Genomic DNA, 25,979 nt, shown 5'->3' on the forward strand with positions numbered 1-25,979 from the left:
AGAAAATGTGGAACTTTCTGCAATAAGAGGCTACTCCATATACCACGATGCAGGCCATAAAATGCTGTTTTTTTCCTGTTTGCAGGAACGTTTGGTGGCAACAGGCGAAAACAAATTACAACTTTATATCACCAGAGTCACATTTCCAATGCTCTTATATCACTGCTTTTAATTATTATTTTATGACTGTGACAACATCGAGAGTGACAAATTCTACCATCTGGGAAGTGGATTATTTTGCTTCAATAATCCTCTTTCTCGCTTTCTGTCTCATTCACACACACACACACACACACACACACACACACACACCCGCGCGCACGCACCCACACACACACATCTTGCTTTTGTAATATGATACAATGATTCTGAGCCATTTGGATTGCAGCATTGCTCAAATCAGCATTTAGACTCTGCTATGATATTTCTGTTGCCAGATGCTGTTGTTTTGCCAGATTACCAGGCGACATGCTCCAAAAAGTTTGGAGCAAAGCACAGCTGTAGACTTATGACAAATTGCAAATGGTCCTAGCAATACGTTAAGATGCAATATTGATCGACAGGGAAATAAAACTGTATTGGAGCTTCTTACTGAATCTAGAGATTGCACATCTTCTTTTGACACAATTACCCATGCCGCTTCTGTCGTCTACTTGGGACGGAGTGTTTCCAGAAAGTGTCGTTTTTGAAAAGTTCCACCTTGGGAGTGGTTCTCCAAAAGTTGCTTTGTTTCCACAACAACGGTGCTTGGAGCCAGACACGCAAAACACAAGGCAAGTTGTGTTTTTTGTTTTTTTTTGTAAATCATCGCCACGTCAACAGCTGCCTTGTAAATTTCTTGACCTTCATTGGGAGAAATCAAATCAGTAGTTTTCTTGTTATAAAGCAACCACCTGGTTTCAACTCTGTATTTATTTATTTTCAATTTAATATGAGGAACTCCAAAGCAAAAAAAAAAAAGGACTTCTGTTTTTGAGCAGCAGTGGTACAGAGCAGGGAGGTGCAAGTTTGCCTGGAGTGGTTGTTTTTAAAAGTAGAGAGTGTTCCCTCTCACTCAAAGAGACTGCTTCATCCCACAAGCAAGCTGTGCTCAGATGCCACTTGTCTCATTTTATTTGGCCATATTTGACAGCCCAGACACTTTTTGCAGTCCATCTTTTGGCCACAAATAGCCAATAGCCCTGTTCCGAGACTGCGACGGATGTTTGATGTAATAACACAGACCCATGCTGTGAGATTGTCTGGTTGTGTGCTCAAACAGACAAATTTCAAACCCAACTCCACGAGTTATTTCCAGAGACTCAGGGCCATCTCTGTGTCACTCTGTGCCTAATGCTTTTGCATAGAATAAGTTGCATCACGAAACCATAACAACTTTTCCTATTGAGTTTGGGGCACTTGTGTTGCGCCTGCCAGAAGTGAGTTTACTGAATGTCCGCAGTATCACTTTGCAGCGTGATACGTATTGCGGATTAATCGCTCATGCAACTTATTAGTATAGTGGTTTGGATGTAAAATGGGAAGCCAATGCTAGATAAAAGGTGGTTGAGGTTTGATCATGATCTTTTAGAACCAAGCGAAATTCAAAACTGAGGTACCATTTACCCGTGACAAAGACTCAACTAAGCGCATCGTTTTAGCATTTTCGTATCAGGAAGGTTTCACGTCGACATGGCAACATTTTGAAAATGATTCCCGTGAACACCGAAACAGCAGAAACGCTGAAAAATATGTCCTTTCTCGCTCAGGGCCACTAGTGGGTGCTGTTGTTTGTTTTTGTAATGAAACCACACACGTGCGCAGAGAACAATATGTTCTTAACATTAAGAATGGTGAGTACGCAGACATTTGTATGGACAGACGAGGCAGTTGGCTTGATATTACAAGAATTGCTATTGCTCTCAACTATAAAACTACTAAGTCACAGGAGGATGGCACTCTGGAGGCAAACATCGTTGTTATTGTCCATCTACTCACACATGTGCAGTAGCAGTGTTTCCGCCATCTACATGGAGACAGGACTGGAAAAAAGTTTTCGAGAGTCCTTTTCGTCAACAAAAAAAGCCTAGAAAATACTGTAACCAGAAGTTAGGAACTGTCAAACATCATAACAAACAATTTTGTCAAGCAACACAAAAGCTTAGAACCATTGCAGACTGTTGTATAAAATATATTAGGGAAATCAGGACATTTGACTAATCATTAAGCATGAATACATTTGTGGAGGATGGATACCTACTCTTTCCCTTCAAAGAACAGTGACTTCTCTATCTTTACTGACATTGATAATAATAATAATAATCGATAATAATACCCATGTCCCAAGTAATTATCAGTGTGATGCTTACTGGTTGAGGGTTATCACAGTTTTACATTGAAAAGTGGAGTTTTAAAGTAAAGTTAACAATGTTTAGAAAATGTAAATATCATAAATTTATTCAGACTATTACAAGTGGTGTAGTGGTCCCCGGAGAAGAGAGTATACTCTTGATATTTCCATTCTTTTTAAAGTAGTCAAACACAATTTTATTTAGAAACAGTGGCATGTATGGCTACTCGATTCACTGAAAACCTGTGCATAGCATTTACTCATTGTCACATAATTTTGGTATCAATATTTGCTTCGTCATGACTCACCATACTTTGCCACTGATTGGCTCGTCAGCCCTCAAGCTGCATGATAAGCATAGACATTAACCAATCAAATCTGTGAATGCAGTGAGTATTAGCCAATTAGAGGCAGAGAAGGGCAGATCATGGCTTCATCACCTTAAGGAACAAATACTGCTGAGTGGTGCCTCAGGGGGGATTTGGAAGTGGGTGTATGGAATGCTGACAAATATAATTGATTGTACACTCTATACCCGCGTGCACACGGCTATAAGCACTGCTACTGCCTGACTCAGAGTGGTATAAGTTGTAAAATGTACCCATGTGCTTGATGCTATCCAGCCAAAACGTACTCTTCAATGCTTGATAGTGAAGGTGGCATGTTGAAGAGTTTATACCATTGCTTTCTTTAAATGAAGTGGACGCATGGTATGGAAAGATGTTTTGACACAATCCTAGAGTCAACGCGCCCGCATGCATGTAGAGAAATGAACGCCCGCCTCGGCGGCTTAAATAGTTTCATCGTGAACTTGACAAGCACGGCTGCAGTTTTCACTGATAATGATTGAAATCTGACTTGAAGGTCACGTCCACACTGTGTGACGTCTGCGTGAAAGCTCTCGCAACATGTTGGATCGAAGCCTGACTTATGCAGAGAACTCTCTCATTTCAAAAAGGATGGAATTTTTTTGGTAATTTTTATTTCATTCCAGCACATTGAGTATGAACTCAACAATATTTTAATTGGCTTCTCATGCGTCAAATTTTAAATTAAAAAGATAAGTGAATAAATGAACAACGAGGAGGTGACTACATCTCAAATTAACACTCTAACCACCGAAATGACAAAAAAGATAATAGAACACTAACATCGCTTTTGCTTTTTTCAACCCATCCCATTTAATCCGAAGACAAAGTGCTAATCTTTTGGGGAAAGAAAACAAAAGCAGATTAGCACCGCCGAGATCTAGCGTTGAAGGAGAAGTCAACAAATAGTATCCTCTGCGAACAAAACCGAGTGTTTTTAGGAGCGTGACTGGCCAAATGCTTCATTCGAAACATTTTCTGCCTTTATAAGACATCGCATACACATTGTGCAACAGTTGGGGTTCTTCCACAATACTCGGAGTACCCTTGAGCTTTATTTCCAGCCTCAATAATGCTTGGAATCTATTTTGGCTCCTCGTTTCCAAAAAGCTGCACGTGAATGTATGAGGTTGTCCTGCACTCCATTCCTAGAAGAGGCCTCATAAGAATCAACATTGATTGCTTTAGTTTGTGGATATCCAATAGCCCCAAACCCTACACCGCCAACCTTTCCTCCAGAATGAACCCAAGCAGCTGCAAATGATAATGAACATTTTACAGTAACTGTAGTCATTATTTTGTGGTATACACAAAGTTATTTAGGACCTCCTTCAATGAAAAATGTTAAATACTTTGTCTCCTTGTATTTCTTTTCAATGTGTGCAACTTGAATATGTAGAGTTAACCTTCACCAGCGGTGTCTGGATTCATAGAACAACTGACACATGTCAACATGATTGACCCCGGCACCCTGACATGCAGCGCCTTCACCTTCGATTGGTTGAACATGAATAAGTCAGCTCCAGTCTCCTCCATCTTTTCGTCAGTGGTTAAGTGATGGAATAGAGGTCAGCGTGTGCAGCAAGCAAGACGTGAGATGTTTCTATGCCAAAGGATAATAAGCACAGGCAATTGAGTCCCGATGTTGTCAGGGAGTCACTATCTGCCTTCCCCTAACAAGGGGGGATCAGACCACCGCTTTTCCTGGGAGGCGAGGGAGGTGAGTTTAATGTCACTCTCCACAAGCTATTTCCAAGAGCTCACCTAACATTGCCCTTTTCAAGGTCGGCAGATGAGAGGATAAGAGTTGGATTTCTTCGTGGGCCGACTGCCAGTACCCATCCAATTTTCAAAATTGAGTTGAGCTTTGACATACAGTCCTGAAAATACATTTGGGAATAACTGAAAACATAATTCATTCTAGTTTTTAAAACCACAGTTTAGTTTCTTCTGGTATTTCTTATAAAGTGGGGATCTTGATATATTGACTTATTTGTGAGTTTCACTCAACAAATTCACAAAGAATACAAAGGTGAAACAGGTCATCCTCTTTTCTGTTGTGGTTTAAAAAGGTGACAGTGGTGTGTCTTCAGCATCTTTTCAGCGGTTTGCTTGTAGTGGGTTTTCCCTTCATCACAGTACTTTTCTTTTATAAGTCTCACCACAGGTTTCAGCTTGTGGTGAACTTCCCAAGGTTGAGGCCATGAAGCCTTCGCAGTTGAGAAGCAAACAGGTATTCCTCTTCTATCCATGAGATCCTTTTTGACTTGGTATTGCGGTCCTGTATGGCTGTTTCATACTTATGCAAGAAAAATAAGCAATGGCATGACTCTGTGAACTGCAGACGTTTCCCATGGGAGAGCACATCGCGCCCAATAGTGGCTGTAGTAAGCATAACAGGAGAGAAGAAGTGTGATGTAATCCGGCATGCCAGCCAAAAGAACCCAGAGTTTGGTTTCGGAGGGTAAAATACTCCAACAAGATGATAAAACTTTAATTTTATTTCAAGGTATGCAATGGTCAAGCACCAGGGTTATTGTTTTACACTGAATAAAAATTGCTAAACCTGATCATTTGTTCTTAAAACCCACGTGAACAGTGACAGTTTGCTAATGTAACAAACACACACTCATTTTAAAGTCCCTCCCTGTTCCCTGTGAAAATGTGTGTGTGATAATGAACTTTGGTCACAAGTGCAAATCCTATGAGGTCCGTTCGGTGAAAGAAAAGGCCTGCATTGTTCGATGTGCATATAAAAATGGGTACAAATGTAATAGCTGATTCACTAAGTGGGTGCACTCAGTGTGCTGCCACCGCGGGTGCACACCACGGCCGTGGTAAATACATGTTCTGCACATGTATTAGAAAAGAAGGACAATAACAACAATGGTGGCCTCCAGAGTGTCATGACTCCCCAGTCCATATTCCCCTGGGTAGTTATGAGTCACCCGTAACAGCAATCCAACTTCGTCATCCCTCCATGTGAGTGTCAGGTTACTCGCCGTTTATAGTGTATTGTTCAACAACAGCGCCAACTTGTGGCTTTGACCGTAACCCGAACTACACAATTTTCCTTGTCTCTGCCATTGACGTGGAGATGGACATCGTTTTCGGAAGGTTGCCATGTAAACCTTAAACCCTTCTGAGAGGAAAATGCCCCAAAAAATATGCAAATATGCACGGGTGTGGAAGGCAACCTGAAAAAAAAAAAAGAAATTGTCCTAAAAACATTCTGAAGTTTAAAAAAATATTCTCATATTCTGATGTTTCAGTGTGTCTTTAGTATGAAATCTGTGCTCCATTTGTTCCCAAGTCTTCCCCTCTCAGTTGCTCAACTATTTATACTGTGTATTGTTTTCCTGTGTAGCTTAAGAATGAACTTAAAGGTCAGCTTTCGAAAGTGTCTGGTTGCTCTCGTGGGTTTGTGCTCATTAGGACATACTTCTCTTGCACGGTCACCTTTTTACCCCTCCACACTGACGGAATAGCAAATCACCTTTAGTTTTTTAGTTTAACACATTAGGAGTCTGGAGTTTTGTGGATTTACCTCATGTGGACTCAAAGTTATCAAAGATTCAGAGGGGAGGGGGGGGGGGTGGAGAAGGCAAGCAAAGCCTTGGAAACTTGGAAAGTGGAATTATCCACGCAACATGTTTTAAACCAACCAAAAATAGGCCCGCTGCATTTTGAGAATACTGGAGGCACGGGTGTTTTTATTTGTAATTTTGATAGATTTTCTTCATGACGGCATGACAGGCAATCATTTTGACAACTCGTTACATTATTTTAACAAGGTTATTTGATCCACCACACTACTGCCTTCTTTTGTCACGGTCGTTTGAAAAACATGTGCATACATGAAGCAATTTCAATTTCAATGTGACCCCATCAACCGCTAGCCAGGGTATTGACATCACTGCATCACGTGTCCTATCAAAACTGAACATTTTGGCGTCGGTTTGACATCAATCGGATTAAAACCGACCGCGTTGTGGCGAAAATATTTATTATTTATTTAATTGGGTTACCAGTTACTGAAGCTATAAAGTAACTTGAACAGAAACGTCTCCCCCGTCTTTTATTGTCAACCTCAAATAGTTCTGTCTTCCAAATATGCACGTAGCAGTATTATTTTACATAGCTGATCTATCAGCACTGTGTATGTCAGAATAATGTGATTCATTCAGTGAGTTCAGCTGAAATTACATCCATTAGTTGGAGGAAGATGCTCTTTTATCTGGATGTTAGGGCTTCTAAGATAAACTACCAACATACAGGTCCCAGTACGATAAGCCCGTGTCTTTTGACAGCTGCGATTAATGAAGATTTTTCCTCCAGTAAACAGGAGTTTAGTGTAAATTGAAAAAGAAAAAGTAAACAGTGACCATCAGGACAACAGTTTTGGCGAACATACCTAACCCTAACCCTAACAGTTCAGTTCTTCAGGTATTTCAACACACAGCGATAGCAATGAATAACAAACATACCAAAACTAATTTCATTACAGCAATCAGTTACTCACACATTACTCACACATTTAGAGTTAGTTATTGAAAACCAGAGTTGCCAGATCTGAGAGACAGTTTCCAGCATAAACACGCAATAAAAAAAATAAAAAATATCTGAACAGCTCCAGAAACTGTTGTTGGTATTCTAAAATCATCACATGTGTATTACAAAACACAGATTCAAATTTTGACCAGGCAAAGCTTCAAAACGGCCAAAAATAAATAAATAAATATTTGCACAAACATGCTCAAATAGTCAACACAACTCACCATAGCAACCAGAAACAAAATTAGAACAATATAAAATGTGTGGCTGCAGATGAGATTAATTTTCCTATCTCCAGAAAGTTCTGGAGGGACTTGAATGGGACATTTTCACAGCCAACCAGTTATTTTTGTTCCTTTTAACTTGAAGCAAGTGATCTTTTATTCCACGAGCACAGATGAGGAGAACCCACCCCAAACCCTGTTACAGACATCTGAAACATCTGTGAGGAGAAGTACTACAGATCAAAAGTGTCCCTCTGCTGTTATGCTGAACAGCCGCAATCATAGAATATCTCTGGTCCAATCACATTGTTGTGTAATACTTTAAGAAGCATTTTCCCAATACGGCTTCCAGCCCAGAGGAGCAATAGCAAACCCTGTGTAATCAACACAATGGTTCTCTTTTTCTTAATCGTCGTATTGAAACAATAGCTCAAAATTAGATGCCCGTACTTGCTTGTTGCTAGGAGAGGCGGAATGAGAGCAATGTTTGATTAACGCAATTCATATGAGAAGCCGCTTTATTTGTTTGCCGGTGAAGAAGTTAAATAAAAAGAAACGAACATGGAGTGAACCTCTGTGAGCAGATGATGCAAAAAAAAAAAAAGGATAAAAGAAAACATCAAAATAGATATCACTCTAGTACGTCTGGGGCCGACGTGTGAAGGCAAACCTCCTCGGTGGAAGCCACATCAGTCTTTGGTGTTTGTGGCCAGCAGGCATTTGCTCAGTATCACAGAGACGTGTGTGTCATTAGTCCTCAGAGGCATAAATGAGCTCTAAGCGCGGTGCAGCCAGCAGCGGGGCGCAGAGAGGCAGAAATGAATATTGATATCTCTCTGCCAAGAGCACAGGTAGACTGTCAATAAACGTAGCTACACCAATTTATTCTTTTCCCGTGTCTTTTTTTTATTTCCTCCCCGGAAAACGCAGTTCTCGGAGATTTCGATTTCAACAACAGCACATATCTACAGATAAATAGGATGCAAATGTGACGCTTGGATTCATCATTATTGCCCCTCCATCACCTCACACAGGCACAAAACACACAATGCATTTCATTCTGCAGGCTGTGCGGAGTTCAAGGGTGTACATCTGTTGCCTGTACACAAGTCGCCGCGCAACCGCATCTGTTTAACATGCCAAAGGGGCTCGCTGCCGGGAAAAGCCTCACACTTCCACGACTAACTTTGCCATCACAGTCTGACCACCTACCACTCCCATCTTATGCAGCACGCCAAAATGGCTCTCCACAGGGCTCGTATAAGTAAATCTACAGCCGGAGATGACTGCAGTCCCACCGGCCACTCTGTCGTCTGTGCACAACACCAATTTTATGCTCCCTGCTGGCGAGCAGTCGGCATGTAAACGAGTTCAAAAAGTGTCAAATGTGAAGAGTCAAGCCTGAAGCAAAGGAAGCAGATGCAGCCATGTTACTTCTCATACCTTGTGCACTTGTACATTACACACACACGGTACCTAGGGCACAATTACAACTGCAGTTATAGCGATGGCCTTAACAAGGGGGTATGTTATGAAAATGAGAGAACAGAGAATTGTTTCTAAGTCCACATTTGAATACAGTTTATATGAAATACAAACGTCAAAATTAGACTTTTGTCTTTACAATACAAAATATAAATAAAATGATTTTCTTTTTTATTAGCTGCACACATGAGCAAATTACTTAAATTGTGAGATTTTACTACTACGAGTGGCGAGTACACGGACAGTCGTACAGATGACCAAGTTAGTTTTATAGTCGAGAATAACCCGTAATAACAATCTAAGTCCTAGGAGAATATGGACATGTGCAAAAGAACTACTAACTACGGTGCCCGCACACATTAGCAGCCGTTCTGCTGTCTACTGTTGATAGGACCGCAGCGAAAGTTGCAATATTTCACTGTAATTTGTAAGCCCAACCACACGTTAGTTGACAAACCAGCTCTCAGGATTGCAATTTCTACCTTTTTGTTTCTTTTGTGTGTGAAAACATGCAGAAATTCTGTGTGTAACTGAAGACTTTATCGTCCGAGGTCATTAGGAAACGCTACATATGTTTTCTTTTTAATAGACGGAGTGAAGACAAAAAAAAAAAAAAAAAGAACTGAAGTGGCCATATTTCAGTTTTTTTTCCCTTGCCCTTTTTTCTTCTGCATTCATCAACATGATTCACTTATACGTATGTAAAGTGCTTGTTTATATCCTTCAATTCATTGAAATTCTGCTCTGCACTTGAAGATGTATGGCCATCACTGAATTATGTGCATAATCTGAACGCATTCAGAAGCAGGCAGGTTCAACAGAGCTGATAAAGACCATACATCCAGATCAGGCTATGATCCGATGGAGAGCAAAGGCTGTTTATTCCTGAGTTTTAATATTCAACCATTGTTGTTTGCTTCACGGGATGGTTGTTGGGCGTGTTGAACAGCAGCACATTAATGTGGTTTTACAGAGGTTTTCCTGCCTCTCATCAGCTTTCCACTGCGGGGATGGAGTTTGGTAGTTAACATGTGTTTGAAGAAGACTTTTCTCACTGTGGGTATTTTAGCCTGTCAAACACTGTGAGGCTAATAATTAGTGCTGTAATCCCTCTTGGTGCTTCGGTGCCAAAACGTTGTGCTGCTGACGACATCATCTGCTCAGTAACCTGAAACGAAAGGCGTTTTTTTTGGGGTTTTTTTCTCAGTGTTTTTAGGTAAAGCAATTATTTTGAAATAGACAAAATATCAAACAATTGAGTTATTAGTTAGCAATTATCTATTACTATCACTTTACAGCCAGGTCAGGCGAGCTCTGGGACTTTAGGGTAGAGCTTTTTCATCTTCTTTCTAATTAACTTAAGAGCTATCGTGAGCATGGATTTAAAGGAGAGGTGATTATCTCTGTCTTGCAATGGACCGGTGAACTATCCAGGGTGCTTCTCCACTTTTACCCACGATCAGCAGTGATAGGCTTCAATCCTCATGACCCTAATCTGTATAACTGGATATAGAAGATAAGTAGGTAATGAATTCGTGAATGGATGAAGCTGGAATCCACAGCACACTCCATTTAAAAAGAAATTATTAACATGGGATAGTCCGGGAGTAGCAGTCTGCTATGATAGATGCTGTTTAAATGTCAATATTTCAAGTGAAAACGCATAGTTCTTTTGTCTTTTTTTTCAAAAAAGTTGTGCATTTAAACAGCAACATTTTGAAAACGATGTAGGTAGCGTGTTGAGTGCTGTTGTTCCTTTTTGTAGTGAAACGACACACACATGCATGTAAAGAACAACAGACTACAAACAATAACAATAGCAAATACACAAACATTCGTATGGACAGATAAAACTACCAAGTCCCAGGAGAATATGGACAGGGAGACATGACACTCTGGAGGCCGCCATTGTTGTTATTGTCTCAAGTATATAAGTATTATAAGTACTCAACTATGTGCAGAACTATTTATTACGGCCGTAGTGCGCATGCACAGTAGCAGCGTTTGGCCCTGTTTACACAGAGACGGAGTTGCAACGGTTTCAAGAAGTTGTATTTTCCCCAGTCTGCTCTCTGGATGTGGAGTGGGTGCATCTTCGAACAGTCAAACCTTGGCAGCTGTTTTCAAAAAGTTTCGATTTTCAGTGGCCCTGAACACCATTGTCACGTAAGCAGACACCCAAAACGAGTTTATTTGCTTTTGCATTCAAAAACGTTGTGGAAACATTCTTTAGTCTAGTGTGTAAACTATCTAATAGACTTCTTTTTTTTTTTTCACAGAATTGTTTCATTTGACTTTATTTGTAATATTACACCTGGATTCAGTATGCCATCGCCAACTTCCTACTATGTGTCAACATAAAATAGACGCGATGCTAATGCAATGTCCTGCCAATTCAGTGGTGTTTTCTCAGATTGTCAGATTTCTAAAATGTTTGGAAGCTCGCTATTTCTGTCTGACGTTCCTTTGTCAAATGTTTGAGCTTTCCAGTTAATGGTTACGTTTGTATTTATTGAAGCAATCATGAGTCCATACTGGCAAACTAAACTCCGCAACAAGCTGGAAATGAACAGAAAAGCTGTGTAAAACTGCGGGAAGTCCATTTAATGAGTGGCGCACGGGCATAATGACACCGATACTGCCAATACCTCGGGATAGCCAGCGATGTGAACACATGAATATTTCACAAGGCCAACTTCCATCCCGAAGAAAATCAATTTTTGCAGAGAAAGAAGTCTTCGCCTTAATTCAGATTTGAAAACCTCAGAAATACCAGACATTTCCTTTCACTTTTGTTGCGTGTGTGTGTGTGTGTGTGTGTGTTGGGAATACCGGCGTATTGCATTCTTATCTGCATGTAATACACATGGCTGCAAGCGGCAAATTTATTTTTTGTGCTATGCTCTCCGACGCACCTGGGCGAGCTTCCTCTTGGGACGGCTAACAATAGGGCAGTCGACTATGCCTGCAGCAAATTAAACCTCTTCATTAATTCACAACCCCACAGTGATTTAATTCTGTTTTTCACACTGTGAAACAAATCTTTCCGGACTGTTTGTGCAAAAACAGAGGCCAAAACAGAAAATTTGGCAAAAATCTGTCATTTAAAGGCTGTGCTGGAAGGAAAGATGCAAGAAATGATGAGTGATAAACTGTGGTGTACATACAGTACGGATTTTTAGAGTCCCATATCAATTCCAGCAACTTAAAATGGCTTCTTTTTTTTTCCCTGACAAAATGGTAAGTGCATCCACTCTCAGCTTCAATTACTGGAGAAAATCCCTTCTGCCAGAGAGCTGGAGAGCAACGTTAGAGATCCTCGTTGCGTAGCCACTGTGCGCTGGTCATTAGCTTCCCACTGGGTGCAGGAGCACGCATGGTCTCCCAAGCAGCCAGACGACTCGGCAGCCTCTTTCCCTCCACAAGCACCCTCTCAACGCAGCATGCAAATTCCCCACAGAAAGCTCCTGTATTAAACCCGGCATATTAAAGCCGCCTCCTATGGAAGCAAACTGAAGCCTCGGATGGTTCCCCTGCTCACACTCAAACTTTTCTCTGTGTTAGCACTAACATTAACAGCATGTTAACAGAATCTCGGTTGTTTGTTATTAGCCGTAACTGCCGCGCTTAACGGTAATGACAAAAATGTAGCACCTCTTAAAATCTGTGTGATTTCACATTTTGCGTCTGCAGTTTGATGGAAGTTCGAGCGGAGCCTTTAACCTCCACACACAACCCCCCCCCCCCCCCCCCCCACACCCCCCACACCCCCCCCCACTCCACTCCCAACCCCGACCGCCAGCTGGCTCCCCAGTGTTATCTGAAATCCCAGGCAGAAGATTGCATCAGCATATTCAACATAACCGGGGAACGCAAGAAATCAGACTCACATTAGTTTTAAAATCAGGCGCTTTTTTCTTTTTTGGTGAAGGAAGGTTTTTAACGTCATGTTTTCTTACTGAAAAGGAAGGTCGAGGACCCGCGCCTGCTTTGCCCACCAAACAGGCTCGGGGATGTCTTTCCCTTTAAGACCTGGGAAGCCATGTTTGTCAGAAGATCCGCGGGAGCCGCGCTCTTCACTGAATCATCTTACGGTTTGATTCGATTCTCACTCCGACTGAGGCTTGCCAGGGGAATTGATTAATATTCATTTTCATTTGATATTCATGGAGAGACTCCACAACAGTGTTTGTCTGAAATCCAGGAGGGAAAAACACTCAACATAGAAAACAACAATGCAAAATTAGGGCAACACAATGTGAGCAATGCACACTATTCATAGAATTCCATTTTTTTTTTTTTGCATCTCTGAGGACAAAAAATTTTGGTAAATTGAAAATGATATATGAACTGTTGCCTGTGTATGGCAAATGAGGATCAGCAGACCTGTTTGAATGTACTTATACACACACACACACACACACACACACACACACACACACACACACACACACACACACACACACACACACACACACACACACACACACACAGGGATATGACTACCATAGAGATATTCTGTTTAACACATTTCTACTCATAAGAGGAGAGAGAAAGAGAAAAGGTGACAATAATAAAAAAAAAAAAAATGTAATTCTTATTTGAAGAAGTGACTCTGATCAGTTGAATGGCGCCCATGAATACCTACTCCAGGCCAGAGAATGAAACCATCTGGAAGGACACGCACTGAAAGCAAAAATGGAGCAAAGTCAAAACATTTACTGCAGAACTGAGAATAAAACTTCTTGTCTTGCTGGCCAAGTGACTCTTTGAAAAACTATGAGCAATTGGGTGATTCGATATGTACTTTTTACAGAGACTGAACGTCAGAAGATAGAACACTTTTGGCTGTTTAAAAAGAAAAAGAAAAAAAAGAACACGTTAGGCTTTAAACGGGAGTGTCAAATATAAAGCCCCGTGGGCCTTCTTTTTTTTTTTTTTTTTACACTTCACTGTATATTACAATAGAGAGTAGAAGTAACATTTGTTTGTTTTTAAATTAGAGTAACTTTTTGTATTTAATATCATTATTTTGTAAAAATATAGATATCTTCATCGTGTAAAGAAAAATTGTAATAAAAAGGTTGTTGTGGCACTTACTGTTCTGGCTCACTCAAGATGAAATTGGGTTGTACGTGGCTCCTGAAATAAAATCTATTTGACACCCCTACTTTCGAAAAGTTATGTATCATTAAGAAACCATCATCATGACCACCTAATCGAAGATTAAAATTTTTTTTTTTTTTTTAAATCTGTCAAATTATTGCTGACTAAAGTTAGATTGCAGTTTGATTTGATAGACTATACATTGGCTTTTCTGTCTCATTAACTATTTCTCTAATTGGACTTAGATCACCTAATGATAAAGAATTTGTGGAAGTTTATAGTGTACAGCAAATTCAATAAGGAAAAGTCAATGTAGGTCTCAACCTGAGACTTTTAGACCCTTCGGCAGGACTAAACACACAAACTAATGAGTATCACTTGTCAATCCAGTCCTAAATACTCGCAGCTTGGCTGCGGCCATCTTTATTTTCCTTTCTTTTATTTTTTTTAACACACCCCTATAGAAAAATAGATCAATTTGCAATCACTTCCCGTCCCGAGGGGGAAGCAAATATTTCTTGGGATCTTGAGAAATTTCAAGCAAAGACTTTCCAGCTGATCCTTAAATTAACATAGTTTTTAATATCTCGAAGGTGCTCAAGAGTTTGAGATTTAAAAAAAAAAAAAAAAAAAGCTTTCTACTTTCCATGTCTTAAGAGAAAAAAAAAGCACTGAAATGTTCCTACATTTTAACTGAAATGTCATTAATGATGATGCCATGTAAAGACTGTTTTTTTTTGTGTTTCCTATTACTTATTTCTATTCTTATCTTTCACTTTTGATTCCTTTTGTAACCAGGGACTTTCTTTAAAAAAAATAAAAATAAATGTACCAATCAGGTTTAACTCACTTACTTAAAGAAGCTCAGGAAACAAAGTCATGATCGACTGCAACAGAGAGACATTGGTTCTTTTTCAGGGTTTCAACTGAAATATGCTTACTGGCATTGTCGAACTTGTAATGTACGTGTTGGTGAGCTTCATCGTCACCGCCTGTGTCTGAAGCCTGTGTCAACATGCTATTGTATGTTTTCAAGTCCAGGGTTTTGCCGAGATAAGAGAGTGATCCTTTTATGAAATTTCACTGTAACAGGCACCACTTCCAGCCTGATTGATTCAAATCACATGCATCCATCCATCTTCTTTCCTACATAGTCCACTTGGGTTTCCAAGTCCAGACATTTCTGTCCACTTCAAAGACTTTCACCTCTTCTAAGGAGATCCCAAGACGCTGACAGATATATAAACCATCCAGTGGATCTAGGGCTGACCACACGGCCTTCTAATTAGTACTCGAACCACATCAACTGAATCATCTAATATGGAGGAGTCGCAGCTTCCTGTGCTTCCAAATCCAATTATTCAGAGGCCATAAATCTCATGCTCCCATACTGAGAAGCTCTACACCCAGTCGGGAATTGCGCTGTGAAATTCTAAATATCCATTTGGGAAATCATTGAATTATTCCACCCAGGAACCTGCCATTGAGTTGCCATCCTTCAAAAAGAGTAGGGGAAGTCTATGCTCTTGTTCATTTTGTCAGATTTCATTTGTTTTCAATGGAGGAGTCTCATATCCATCCACTCTGCAGAGCTTCAGCTGCAGGCTGTCGGATTTTATAGCCTCTCAACTCCCCTGTGAGGAGATCACAGCTCTATGTGAGAGCACCAGATATTGCCTGCAGTGTGCACTTCCAAAGTCGGTACGCCAACCAAACTGTGGAGTAATGATCAGTCCCCCCGAACAAAAGAAAAACAAGGGGACATTTTTTTGTGCTGTTTCATGGGTTGTGTAATAATATTAATGAAATTGTCTCCTCTGGGCTTGTAATGCTGTTGTTCATACCACAGTTTTTTAATAGGTCTGTTGTTCTTGTGTATCCAATAAATGGGAATCAGCCCTTTGCCTGGTGCACTGCAGCCTAAAGCTGGATGTGCTGTATAAACAGCAGCATAATGAAGAACATCTGTTGTAAATACCAGCATCCCACCTTGACAGATTAGGAGCAGGTAAATGAAAACAAATGAATGGAACCCCATGTGCTCCTTTCTAAAATTCCTTTTCATTTCACAGAGATCTGATGCAAGGTTCACCTTTAATCTGCAAAGCACATTACCCATATATACATAACTTTATACTTTTTTTTTTTTTTTTTTCCCACTCACTGTCGACACAGGTGTATTAAAAAAACAACATGTGTATTTTTCTTCATCATAGAAGACTGAATGCGTCAACATGATATGCAGCTCAGGACCGAATAAGAAAATCCAAGAGAATGCACTGGCTTTTTTCGTTCTTATAAGGATGATAAACTTGAGCAATATCGCAAGAAAAATGTCAATTTTATTTATCCAATTTCTCAGCAGATGGAATGTTCCTCTGTGGGGGGAAACTAAGTACACCCTTGGCTTGACTAGCTGATATTTCTCCCTTTAGAAGAAGTAGTAGCTTTTTAAGCATTTTTTTCATCATTGTACAAGAGTTTCATGGAATTACATCACTCCTTGACCGTTCTTGATTTCCTAATCCAGATGTTATTCACTTCAATGCCATTTATAGTCACAACTTTCTGTCTCCTAAAGGTGTGAATGCATAGTTCAGAGTGAACCTGTAGGTGCACCACTGCATTTATTATTGATAGTATTGCTTTGGAAACACCATCCATCTCTCTTAGTTCCTACTTTGTGATGATGCTCCAGTCCTAAGGGTCTGAATAGCTTTGTCCACAGGTTTGTTGGAACACTGTTTTTTCATATCCTAAGAGGAGTTTATATTGTATCCTTACATTTAAACATATTGTTTTATCTGCTTTATAACATCAGTTTTACCAGGTTTAGTCTTGATAATAGTGTATCCTCTGCCATTTGTTTTGCTATTTCACTGCAGTACCTTCATTTTCTGGTTGTCTCCGTATCACTGTCCCTGCGTTTGACTTTACCAACCCGCATGATCATTTCCGTACAAAAACAGTTTAATAGTAGAGTATAGATAGCTAGAGTATCTCTCGGGGTCACTGAGACACACAGACCCACCAACCACTGCAAGGTGGACATTCTTTGGTGAGAGTTTTCTAAAGGTTATTCGAATAATCGGGGACCTCTATAACTGATGGGGTGTACTAACGTTTTGCATGTGATTAAGGTGTTTTCTTACTTACATATTTTTGATGCTTTTTTTTTTACAGATGGTTGATAAAAAGTCATCTTACCAACTGATTAAAAAAAACAAAGTACAAATCCTTGTATTACTCAAATGGTTCACTCAGAAGTTTCCATGGGATTCTGTCCATTTTGCCACAATTGCATCATGCATGATTCAGTATTCGACAGCAACCATTCATGTGTTGTGGATAACTGTAATACAGAATAACATTTGAACCGCTGCTTAAGTGTGTATCATTCATAAGTGCCATTTACATGAGCCAAACTCACATTTTTTGCTGGTGTCCTCCACGAAGCAAGCTGCAATCCATGGATCATGGAAGGAACTAAATTCTCATTCACCTTTAAAATCTCGCATGTTGCATCCTTGCGTCAGCCTATAAATGACTCCAGGTCTGAATTTCATGCCCTGATGGAAAGCATTCAATAATGTACTCCCGACCTGTTTATGGTGATTACATTTCCATTCTCCAAAAGCTCTTGGAATACACTAATTTCACCTGCTTAGTGAGGGAAGCCATCTAACTCGGTGCTCAAAGTGTCTGCTGCTTCTTTTGATAAGAGTGTTTGAGGAGCACTGTCAGGAAGAGTGAATCAGAAAGAGAGGAAGAACGAGCAGACTCCCAGAGTCTCATCGAGGAGGTGACAGCCAATTTCCTATTTGTCTCCCCAGACACAGAATAAATCCATCCATCTATTCCGCATCATGGTGGGTTGGAGTCCATCCCAAGGCAGTGTACATGCTGAACCGATCGCTGGTCCATTACATAGCAAACACAATGAGGCGGACATTCACAGGCCTGGGAAATTCCAGAGTTATCATTTCATGTCAAACACATGATTTTAGACTGTTGGAGGTAAACGGTTTCGTGGTGTCCCCTGGAGAAGTGGGTATAGGTGAAAAAAAAATATTTTAAAGCAGCCCAAAAATGCAATTTTTGTTTAGAAACAGTGGCATGTAAGAGTACTCTGTTTATTGAAACCATCTTCAGGATTTGCTCATTGTCACATTGTCCTTGTCAGAGGCATTATCCAATCAAATCAGTGAATGCAGCGAGTAATAGCCAATTAGAGGCAGAGTAGGTCGGCTCATGGTTTCATCATTTTAGAGGGGAAAAAAGGCAATTTGGCTCATAGAAACTGCTGACTAGTGCATTAAGGAGAATTTGGAAGTGGCCGCATGCAACGTTGCCTGAAAAATAAGTTGGTATAAGCTGTATATCCTATCCTATACCCCATACTACACCAATGTAGGTAACCGGTCCACATGGAGAAAGACTCAAGCATGCACAAGGAGAATATGCAAACTCCACACAGAAAGGCTTGAAGCCTGGACTTGGATTGGAAATGCCACCAAAAGAAAAGCAGTTGTGACCAAATAATTTGTTGATGGCAGTAGTAAATGTCGCACAATGAAATGAAATTAAGAAATGGCAAAGAGCTATTTTGACCTTTCAGCCTACAATCATGAATTCAGAAATACTGCAGAGACGATTGTGCCACCAACAAAATAATCATTCATTTGACCTTCACTGAGTTGTTGGTGCCCAGGCTATTGAACACAGGATGCTCATTGGAGAAACAAATCATTCTCACTCTGGGCATCAAAGTTTCCTCCACTCATTCTTCTCCTGTGCATAATACACATAAAATACTTTCAATCAAACTACAGAATGTGTGATAATGTGTCTTACTAATGTAAATTATCGTGCCCCAATTGCACATATCATGACATAGAATTTTAGCATCAGACACCCCTGTGGCTCTCAATAAACTTTCCTTCTTCTTTTTCTGAGTAAATGTTCGGGTAGAGGAGGAAACTGAAAACGTCTCATGCAGAATTCCTCACACCTTGTCCAGTAATGAGTCTCATCCCACTGCGTCAACAGAACACCATTCTAGCTAAAGCTAATGCCCCGGCTGTGACCCCGTGCCATCTTTTTTCCTCATTGTAAACAAGACTTTCACATGTTAACGGCCGAATGAGGCCACCGAGGCTGCTCGATAATGTTTGTGGGTCAGTTTGCTCAAAGAGAGGCTCGGTCTGATTAAGTAAGATGTTGCATGCGAATTAGTAATCGTATCAGGCAGTGGTAGAGATTCTGTTTGTTGAGATTCAACTGTGGAAGATGCACACCAACACGTAGGCTGACAATCTTCGAAGGAGCCCTGGCTATTTTTAGATCTGCTCTTTAATTTTTTATAAATTGTTTGTGCTGTGTGCTGTGTGCTGTGTGTGTGTGTGGACTGTTTTTTTGTTGTTTTTTTTGCTGTCGCTGTGGCAGCATTGCAAAGACATTTTCAGAGGGCAGGGCCACAAAACACTAAACAGCCATGCACAAAACAATGCTGAAATTTCAATTCTCCTAACTTGTTGTGTGGGGTAATATGAAATTGCTTTGCAGAAATGTTTAATTTGTTTCAAAGAAGACAGAATCTGTTAAACAGGTTGTGAGACTGAGCCTCAAACGTTAAACACGTCACGTGGATGAACTCTGGGTGTTGTTACGAAAAAGACTGTCTCAAACAGGCAGGTTCAGTTTGATTCAAAACTAACTCTGTTTACCTTCTTCAATTAAAATAAATAAATCTGACTTTATTTATCCTATTAGGGAAAGTTTTCTGCATTTAACCATTCCTGTTCATGATTACCCTTCACTTCAGACTGCAATGGTGCAGCACCCGGGCAGACGCCCGGGTCCTGCTTAGGGATTCACAGTGATAACCTGTCAGCTTTGTCTTTCGAACCTGTGAACTCCAACTCACTTCTCTAACCTCTAAGTCGCCACTGCCCTCAATGAAAGTGTGGCCGAACCTTGTAGCCCGTAGTCCTTAAGCGGAAGTTACCACTTAGCCCAGATACTGGTTCAATGTCTGTAACAGGCCCAGGAAATGCAGCATGTACACCTTCTTTTTGGAGGGCTACCGAGGTGGACTTCAGCAGGTTTGGGATAGACAACCTAACTCTGCCTTGCCCCAGCTTTTCCCCGTGCTCGCTACCAGATCATCTGCTCCTCACATTTTAATGACACTCACATCTGTTCCTTTGGGCTTTGGGAAATGTTTCAGGAACTGGAGAAACATATTAATGGAGCGGCATGGTGAGGAATCAAGTTATAGGGCCTGTTTACACGACAACCATTTCAAGTGAAAAGGGAAAACTGTTGTTCTGTTTTGGGTGTCTGTTTACATGACAATGGTGCTCGGAGCCACTGAAAACACAAATTTTGAGAAGGCTCCCAAAATGTAACTTTTCGAAAATGGCGCACCATGGCCGTAGTAAATAGATCTTATGCACATGTAAGGGTAGATGGACAATAACAACAACGTCTGCCTCCAAAGTGGCATGAATCCCAGTTCATATTCTTCTGGGACCTGGTCATTTTATAGTTGAAAGTCACCCGCAATTCAATTAAATTCATTTCATTTCATTTCATTTCATTTATTTCAATCCAATCCAATTCAATTATAATCACATGCGCTGAATACAACAAAGTAATTTCAGGCACTGTTACAAAGAAAACTCAACAAATCCACATGAGCAAGCATAAGTGCCTGGAAAGGAAAAACTCCTGTTTTTAATAGTAGAAACCTTAGCAGAAAGCCGCCACCTCTGAGCCTGGTTCTGCAATTTCGGTTGGGGTGAGGGGATAAAAGGAGAGAAAAAGATAGGACAGACAGACATTGCAGAGATCCACTCGCTGCAGATGGTTCAGGGCAGGAGGCTTCAGACCAAGAACTTCAATTCCACAGTCAGAGATCCTGGAGAGAGGTAAATATAGGGGGGTGGGGAGGGTGGTGGGAGCACAGACAATGAGAGAGAGAAGGAGAGAGCAAGAGAGAGAGAGAGCACAGACTGGGAGAGGCAAATATTAGTGACATGTAATAGTGACACATGGTGAGTGGGAAAGGAAAGTAGCTCAGTGGATGTCTTCCAGCAGTCATAACCTATGGCAAGCGAAACTAGAAAATGGTCCAGGGTGTCCTGAACTAGCCCTAACTGTAAACTTTATTAAATTGAAAAGTCTTGAGCCTAACCTTAAAGATAGAGACTGTGTCAGCCTCTTTACCTGAAATTGGGAGCTGGTTGCACATGAGAGGAGCCTGATAGCTGAACGCTCTGCCTCCCATTCTGCCTCTAGAAAACCTAGGAACCTCCAGTAAGCCAGCCCTCCGAGAACTAAGTGTTCTGGGGAGACATGGGACTAACAATTCTGATGGAGCCTGATGTTTAAGAGCTTAATAGGTTAAAATAAGGATTTAAATTCATATTCTAGATTTAACAGTTCAAATCAGAAGACTTTTTAAACAGATATTTAGACACCCTGATACTGGGGAATTACAGTAGCAAATGGAGTTTCAGTTCCACAGGCCTTTCACAGGTCCTGCAGTGGCATAGGCAAGAAATATTTTCAAAATCAAAGTCTGTGGAGGGTTTGCAATGAAAGCTGCAGTGACTGACATGCTCGATTTGAAAATTCTGTTTGTGAACCAATTTGTCCAAAAAGTAAGCAAGGCTTGACAGCATTCAGGTATGAAGTCCACATTGATGGCGTCTCAACTGAACATCGACTCCTTAGCTCACCCTGTGAAATCAGCTCATCACTCCTCTTTTTTCCACACTGTCTTCAGTTTGTGGACCTCAGCCTGCAGAAAGTTGAGCGGGGGGGGCATCTACCCACTGGTGCTGTTTCACCCCCCCCCCCCCCCCCCCCCGCGTTGTACTTCTCGTCGTGATGGAGACTCATCACACCTCATGACAGACTCCACTGCACTCAAGTTAATCGCACACACCATTAGCCACAGCCTATCCAACTCGGTAGTTCCCATAATTTACTCAACTGTATAGTGTCGAACACGATAGCCTGGTGCTACACTTGTATAAGGACTCACAGTACATCTAACTTGGCATCCTCGTCACAGACTGCTTCGGCTGCCACTCACTCATCACCAGTAAAAGTGCTGCAGCGCCACTGTTGCTCTGGGTGGGGGAGGGGGTCATATGCGGGCTGACAACTGTTACTGATTAGATTAGATTAGATTGGACCAGACAGCTTCATTAATCCCCAGGAAACTAATTCTCCTCCACATCAACAAACTTTCACAACGGACCAAACGTAACACCATTGAAAGCAACTCGTGACACGATTACCTTTTGATAAGCTTTTGAGGCATCGCTGGTCGTGAAATGAATTTTCGAAGCTCAATAGAGCAGAATAAACTAATTCAGCAGGCTCTGTGACCCTGAACAACTCGTCCCTGTCTTTTTGGAGTTCCAGTTGCCCTGCACACGTGCAACTCAGCCAGTTACGCAATCGTAACTTTGCTACTTTGTCTGTTTTTAAAGTGGTGTACCCACACTGCACGCTGTTTGCAACACAAAGTGGTTGAATGCCAGATATCAGACATTTTTGAAATAATAGACATTATTTTCAAAGGCTGAAGAAATGGTGTTTCTTGAAGCGTTGTAGCTAAAGGGTTAAGCGAAGTCTCTGAAACCACAACAACAGGAAAATCTGTAGTGAATCTTCCTAATCTAATGTCTTGTAAAAAGGATATTAAAAAAAGTCATTTAAATATATATAGATGTGTATACATATGTATGTAAATGTGTGTGACTGGCATGGGTGCATTGGTTTGAAGATTTCTTGCTGATTTAGTGCTTCTCTTTTCTGAGGAGACGTTTTGAAAACGACTCCTAAGGTGAAACTTTTTGACATGTCCCAAATCTATCTCTATGGAGACGAGGGATCACCCAACTTTTTGATAACGCTCTGTTTCTGTGTCTGTCTATGTTCTCCTGGGACTTGGTGGCTTTACAGTTGAGAATCACTGGGATATTTGCTCAGCATCCTCAATGTTTCTGGAATTTTATTCTACATGCATGTGTGTCTGTGGTTGCATTCCAAAAAGAAATAGCCCCCGCTGGTGGCCCAACATGAAAACTACACTGTTTTCAAAACCTTGCCGTGTAAACGCAAAACTTTTCTGACACAAAAAAAAAGCAAAAACGAAGCGTTTTCAGTAACGTTGTCGTGTAAACAGGGCCTAATACAACTTTTTCTCTCATTGTACCGTGGAATAAGTACATATGAAGAAAAAAAAAACCACAACTTCGGCAGGTTATCTTCATTTTCAGTCTCACGATAAAAGGCCTTGTTATTAATCTGCATTAGCTCCTCCACACTGCTCAGCACTCGTGTGTCACCGTAGGTTATCACATTTAGGTCTATCTACCAATTGTTATCTCGATATTGCTGGGTGGCAGGCACCAGGCGGCATGACTTGTGTTAGTCCAAATGAATCCAAGGGCAGAGTTTTATCCTCCACCATTAATCCCCTATGGGTGCAATGCTGACAGAGGTTTCGCCTCACTCAAGTTATTTAAGCTGCAAGCACCGGATCTCATGTCAGCATGCACATACTTGGATTCAAAATTTTCAAGACAACGGCATTCCCAGGAGATCATTGTCATGACAGCCAGGGGTATTTGGCGTAGGACGTGGCCATAAATAATAGAAATAAAACAGTAATAATAATGGGAGACTCGCATAAGTTTTGCATGAGCGCAGGAGCGCAGCTGTCACCGTTTGCAGAGTAAACCTACCTGGCTCCCTTCCAGCTCGCTCCCCACCGGCCGTCGTCGCACGTGACTCACGTTCACAATGTAACGTACATTTGCTGCTCCACTGTGCAAGTTATGACTTCTGAGGCATTGAGCGGGAAGCATGTGCAGATGTAGGGGAATTTATCCCCAGGTTCCAAAAACCTTCATCCTGGTTGTTGGAAAGTAGGACATTTAAAAAAAAAAACAAAAAAAGAAGAAGAAGAAAAAGAGGCCAACAGCTGACTAGCCTGTGGCTGAACATCAAGCACATGGTGGGGCTGCACTTTGTGATGCTGGAGGAGGGACTCATAGAGCAGAATTACTCAGTGGGTCCAAGTGATGTTTTAATTTAACTCATTTATTTTTACTTGTGTCACAATAGGGGTGAGTGCAGGGGGGGGGGCACTAGAATGCCACATGCACATTTTGTACAGTTTACACTTGAATTCAACAATCTTCATTTAGGATCATTTTGTTGGACTGGTTGATAGTTTGTGGGAGCTTTCCTATATAGATTCAAAAAAGCATTTCTAACATATAAATAATTCAAGGCCTGCAAGAAAACATGTTAATTTGCCCATTCACACAATTAGTGAGTCGTGTGCATGTTGCAGATAAATTGGTGAGAATTAAGTACTTTAGTCCGAATCTCTCTCTCTCTCTCTCTCTCTCTCTATATATCTTCTGTGTTGGTTTGCTTGCAATCACCATGTTGTGGTCGGTTGAATACCACAAGCACAAAAATGAAGATCCTTACGGCAAATTATTTTAAATTTGGCAAAGTTAAAAATAAGAAGAAATATAAATTGAATGTATGCGTTAATTAATCCCGCAGTCGAAATTCCAGCTACAAGACAAAACCAGCCTGAAGTCCAGAAGGCTGCCATGCAAGGTGCTCAGTCTGTCCGTTTCAAACGTTTTAGAGTTCAGTGCTCCAGGACACTAAAACATTTAGACAGGGGGTGAAAGGGAATCGAACCTGCAACCTTCTGATTGAGATATGACCACTCTCCCACAGATTGGGCCACAGCCACCCTATCTAAAATAGACACATGAGTAAACTCCATTGTGAACATTTTTTATAACAAAGGTTTTGTTTTGACTGTTGGAAGGATACACCAAATTATTAGATCCTCAAACAGTTTTTTTTTGTTTTAACATTGAAACATCATCTCCAAGTTAAATTTTATAATGAAAACCTATTTCAAAAAGCAGTAGCTGTAGTCCCACACACTTTTAAATGAGCCCCATGCTGCAAAACAGTTAGTGAAAATGAAGAAAAGGACCTCACACAGAATGTGACACCGACATTAGGATTAGCATTTCTTCATAATATATCTTTGTTTTTGTGCAAATGGGGAAGTCATTTAGTTGTTTTGACATTTTAAAAGCTGGTAGGGAGGACTCAGCTGCCCAAGCACAACCACAATTACTCTAGTGAACGACTCTTTTTTTTTTTTCTTTTTTAAGGAATTGTCCAATACATATTGGACAATTCCTTAAAAAAGAAAAAAAAATCATGTCATTCATGTTCTGACCTGGTATAAAAAAAGGCCAGTTTAAATCCAAAGGTAACTAGACCAACAAGATATATATATATACTTTTTTTCAAACTACATTTTTTATCCATATTTGCACAGCCTTACATATCCTTTACATTCCAATGTGTCAACAAATCCCAGCGAGGAAGAACAGCATGTTGTTTTAGCTTTCGCAGTCTAGGTTGATTTTCATGCTTATCATATTTACACACCGTTTTATTCTAACTGAATCCATAGTTTTATTGTATCCATGGTTCTGCTGCATCTCAATTGCGTCTGCATTTCTCTTGCTGTAGCCGAAGTGGGAAGTTAGTGTTGGCGATGAGGACACATTCATGGAAACACAGCAGACGGACATGTTTCTGTTTAGGACTTTCACACCAGAGCTGTTTGATTTTCTGGTCCCCTAAACGAGTACCTATCATAGTAGCATTACCTTGTTGCAGTAGTTTGGTTAAAGTACAAAAGTCTGTAGCCTTGGATGCCATATCGTAATGCCAACATGCTGGTGTGTATAAAACTGTGCATTATGTGGTATTCCATTGATCCATCTAATGCTCGTGTCAACAAATCCTAAGTGGCACAGACACGACAATACTGTTTTA

This window comes from Lipophrys pholis (assembly GCF_963383615.2).
Source record: "Lipophrys pholis genome assembly, chromosome: 11".
Lineage (NCBI taxonomy): Eukaryota > Metazoa > Chordata > Actinopteri > Blenniiformes > Blenniidae > Lipophrys > Lipophrys pholis.